We start from the raw sequence: 5,579 nt of genomic DNA on the forward strand, positions 1-5,579 counted from the left end.
ATCTTCCTCCTCCATCTTCCATCATCTTCCTCCAACATCTTCCTCCATCTTCATCTTCCTCCTCCATCTTCCATCATCTTCCTCCAACATCTTCCTCCATCTTCATCTTCCTCCTCCATCTTCCATCATCTTCCTCCAACATCTTCCTCCATCTTCATCTTCCTCCTTCATCTTCCATCATCTTCCTCCTCATGATAAACTCCTAAATCCATGAAAATAAACCAGATTCAGCTGTTTGAGTAGATTAGTCCTCACCTTCAGAGGTTTGGTTGAAGCTCCTGCTGGAGTTAACGTCAGGCCACCATGTTTGTTTTGAAAATGCGCGCGCAGTGACCTCGCAGTGACCTCTCCATGACCTCTCCATGACCTCTCTGTGACCTCTCTGTGACCTTTCAATTTTATTTTTTTTAACTAAACTTTATTATCACTTCACAGAAACACACAACATGTATTAAAACATAATTAAACCATCAGTCAAGTAAAAAACAACATAACTAAAAACATCAATAAATAATATTGTTACTTAGATAATTAAAATGGAAAAAAATAAATATAAGCTTTACTTTTCCTATAATGTCCATTAACCTCCATTTAATTGGTTAAAAAAAAAGAAAAAAACATTTCTGATAAAATAAATGTAATTTTTTTTAAATGACATTTTTATTTAAGAAAAATAATATAATTCACAGATATTTAACACAGAGCATTTTCACTTTCTCCAAACATCCCACTGCCTAGACAAAATAATGTATGACAACATACATACAGAGGGAATGATGGTTCAAAATTAAGTAATAAGATAAAAAAAAAATAACAATAAAATAACAATAAATGAATTAAATTAAATTTAAAAAAAGCCAGCAAACAAATAATTAATCAAATAAAACATACCGATTAATTAATTTAACATTTAAAAAATATAAACAAATGTGTGGATGTTCAAGTATATAGGCTTATTTACCATCAGTTATTAACACTACGTTCTAGTGAGCAGGGCGCTTAATGAGCGGTTCCTGAGGTTTGCTAATCATGACGAATAAAATTACAGTTTTTGGGAACGGTCTTAAGCCCTTTCAAAATAAGATTCAAAATAAAGGTAAACTTAATTTGTTTACCTTTCACTTGCTTATTGGGTCATCCCTGTTATGCAGCAACATTTCTGTCTCCATGAATTACATCATGGGGACAGCATTACCTCATATTTTCATTAAGATGTGTCAAATATTTATAACAAATGGCTTAAATTATACATTAAAGGGACTGTTTGTAACTTTTTACACGTATAAATCTACCAGGTCGGGATCCCATGCGCGTGAGGCTACACTGTTCAGACCGCTCCTCTGCCTTCACTCACACACCGCGCTCCTTCTCTCTCTCTCTCTCCACCTCTCACGTGCATGCTGCTCACTCCACACTGCAGAAGAGTTAGTTTAGCTCTGAGAATATCTAGTGAATGTTCAGTGGACGTTTGTGCAGAAATAACTGCTGCAGCTCCTCCAGACCAACAGAGGTTTCCCGTGTCTTGTGAAGTGACGGGGCTCCGCAGAGAGAAACGTTATCGTCTCCCCCGTTCCCTCCGGCCGCGGTCGGGAGGCTGAGGCGGGAAAAGCCAACACTAGGATCAGCATTGATTCATGGAGAGACCTTGGTCTGGTCAGCTAACATTACTGCCAAGCAGCTGAAATATAGAGTGATATTGTGCTTTTAGCTGACGTGTGTCTCCTCACTGTGTTGAGCGATGCTCCTTCATGTCTATGTAGAGCGAGCACAAGCGCCAGCAACAGGACGCTGACTTTAGTTGACTTAACGGACACAGGTGAAGCTGTTAACAAGACATTTCTGATTCTTACTAACAGACCCTTTAAGGTCCTCTTTATTACAGAAACAAAGAAAAATGCACATTAAAAATACTTTTTGTGCTTGATGTTACCACATCCCTAGAGCAAAGTAATCAACATCAAGAAAGAACTATAAGCACACACACACACACACACACACACACACACACACACACACACAGAGAGAGACACAGAGGCCTCAGTTGATCCCCACCAGATGGAGGCAGGAAATTAACCTGCTTTGCCGCCAAGGTGATATTTCAACTGACAGGTAACAGTCGACTAGCGGGACTGCCAGTGTGTGTGTGCGTGTGCGTGTGCGTGTGCGTGTGCGTGTGCGTGTGTGTCTGCGTCCTCCTTCACTGGTTCATCTTCACACTTTCTGCTTCTAATCCACGTGAGCATCTGCTGAAGAGACTCTTTAAAGGAACAATACAACACAACGTTTCTTCTGTTTTATCGGCCATCAATCAACGCAGTCCAACACGGTGAAGTGATGTTTGTGATGATAATCAGAACATTTCCAAAGACAGTGGAAGACGGTGCTTAAGTCTGGTAACCCCTTAACATCCAGTTATTACACTTTATTTGCCCTTAACCCCGAGACCCACAATAGAGTCGTTTTAGTCTTCTTTAGGGGGTCCAGGGGGTCTTTAGGGGGAGACAGCAGGTCAACAGTAGATGTCACAGAGAAGTGGTGAACATCATCTGAAAGCTGGAACATGGAGATTAATTTGAAATGCTGCTCAGCACTGTGTGTCAAGTTGTTCTAGTCATAATTAAATTGGAGACAATAACACATTTATACTGCATGTGATGATCATAAAGTGGGCATGTCTGTAAAGGGGAGACTCGTGGGTACCCATAGAACCCATTTACATTCACTGATCCGGAGGTCAGAGGTCAAGGGACCCCTTTCAAAATGACCATGACAGGTTTTCCTCTCCAACATTTAGGGATTCTTTCTAAGTTTAGCTAAAAAAAGACAAAACTTTATCTTCCACTGAGACTTGTTTTCAGAGTTCAGATGAACCGACGTGTTTTCTCTCCTGCTGGAGCCTTTCTGTTGTTGTTTATTATTCTTATCTTCTTCTTTTCTACTTTCCAAGTCAGGTGCAGAGAGAGGTAAAACTAAAGTTTAAAAACTGTAAAAAGGAAACATCCTCCGTGTCCTTCACTGATTCATCTACACACACAGCGTTGGTCCCATCACAATAAGAGCACTGGTGCAGCCCTCATCCCTATTCCCAAATCTGTTACACACACCCAGTCCCTCTTGTTGCAGTTACATCAGCTCAGTTAAACCCCATCACACACTCTGACACACTATCCACACTCCCTATGGAACACACACACACACACACACACACACACACACACACTGCCAGTGGAAAAGCTGCAGCGACAAATCCCTGTGAACATCTGCTGGAGGAAGGAAGGACTCGTTAATTTACAGTATGCAGACTTCTTTTTTACTTCATAATAAAGTGTGTTTACTCACTTCTATCTCAGATTTCATTCAGTAGTTTTCATTATTACACGGCTTTGTTGAATACTCGATTCTGATTGGACAATCACGGCGTTCTACGGTCTGTAATTTCTGTATAACAGCCCGTTACTATGTATAACAGACCGTTGCTACGTATACCAGACCGTTGCTATGTATAGCAGACCATTGCATTGTATAACAAACCATTGATATGTATAACAGACCATTGCAATGTATAACAAACCGTTGCTATGTATAGCAGACCGTTGCTATGTATAACAGACCGTTGCAATGTATAACAGACCGTTGCTATGTATAATAGACCGTTGCTATGTATAATAGACCGTTGCTATGTATAACAGACCGTTGCAATGTATAACAGACCGTTGCAATGTATAACAAACCGTTGCTACGTATAATAGACCGTTGCTATGTATAAAAGACCGTTGCTATGTATAACAGACCGTTGCAATGTATAACAGACCGTTGCAATGTATAACAAACCGTTGCTACGTATAATAGACCGTTGCTATGTATAACAGACCGTTGCAATGTATAACAAACCGTTGCTACGTATAACAGATTGTTGTTATCTATAAAAGACCATTACTATGTATAACAGACCATTGCAATGTATAAAAAAACGTTGCTATGTATAGCAGACCGTTGCTATGAATAACAGACCATTGCTACATGTAACAGACCGTTGCTATGTATAACAGACCGTTGCTACGTATAATAGACCGTTGCTATGTATAACAGACCGTTGCAATGTATAACAAACCGTTGCTACGTATAACAGATCGTTGTTATCTATAAAAGACCATTACTACGTATAACGGACCGTTGCTATCTATAAAAGACCATTGCTACGTATAACGGACCGTTACTACGTATAACAGATCGTTGTTATCTATAAAAGACCATTACTACGTATAATGGACCGTTGCAATCTATAAAAGACCATTGCTATGTATAACAGACCGTTGCTATGTATAACAGACCGTTGCTATGGACACAGTTCTGATGTCGGACCCTGAAGGTCCGTTATTGTGTTAAATAACTGATCTCTTCAGTAAGTAGCCGTGTAATAAGCGGGATAATGTACAGCTAGCGGGTCATTGTTGTGAAATAAACCCCTTCAGGCCTCACTTGATTGTTTTTATGTCCTTGCTGCCACCTCGACGTCCCTGCAGGGAGAGTTTATCTCGTGTGTGATCTTGTTTTATCTGATCTGTTTTTCGCCCTCAGTGACTCACAATAAGCACAACAAGACAGTTACCACTCAGATCGGCAGGAAGCAGGTCACAGCTCAGCGGTGCAGACTTCAGAGAACAAAAATAGTAAAAGAACTAAAGAACTAATTACCTGAGCAGGTAGTGAACAGAGTACCTGAGCAGGTAATGAACAGAGTACATGAGCTGGTAGTGATCAGAGTACCTGAGCAGGTAGTGAACAGAGTACCTGAGCTGGTAGTGATCAGAGTACCTGAGCAGGTAGTGAACAGAGTACCTGAGCAGGTAGTGAACAGAGTACCTGAGCAGGTAGTGATCAGTGTACCTGAGCAGGTAGTGAACAGTGTACCTGAGCAGGTAGTGAACAGAGTACCTGAGCAGGTAGTGAACAGTGTACCTGAGCTGGTAGTGATCAGAGTACCTGAGCAGGTAGTGAACAGTGTACCTGAGCAGGTAGTGATCAGTGTACCTGAGCAGGTAGTGAACAGAGTACCTGAGCAGGTAGTGATCAGTGTACCTGAGCAGGTAGTGAACAGAGTACCTGAGCAGGTAGTGAATAGAGTACCTGAGCAGGTAGTGAACAGAGTACCTGAGCAGGTAGTGAACAGAGTACCTGAACAGGTAGTGAACAAAATCAAAGTTGTATGTTTTGATAATATTGTAATAGTGGTACAAGTTTTTTAGTTTTTTTTGTCCAGTGCTTTAAGAGCTGGTTTAAAGGGTACAGCCTGGCCTAAAAAAATCGCTTGAACAATTTCATACTACTGAGGAACGCAGTATGTACTGTATACTGTATACTCTATACTGTATACTGTTTTCCTCAGTATACTTCAAACACTTCAAAAAGTATTTGGCAACAACAACATTGTTAGGATATATTCAACACTATCCAGCCACTACGGCTAGCTGAGAAGCTCTCAGCGATGCAGGTAGACCATGGCCTGGTGGCCTGGATTACGGACTACCTCACCAGCAGACCACAGTATGTCAGACCACAGTATGCAAGAGAAGTGCTGG

Source organism: Sebastes fasciatus, chromosome 20 (genome assembly GCF_043250625.1).
Source record: "Sebastes fasciatus isolate fSebFas1 chromosome 20, fSebFas1.pri, whole genome shotgun sequence".
Lineage (NCBI taxonomy): Eukaryota > Metazoa > Chordata > Actinopteri > Perciformes > Sebastidae > Sebastes > Sebastes fasciatus.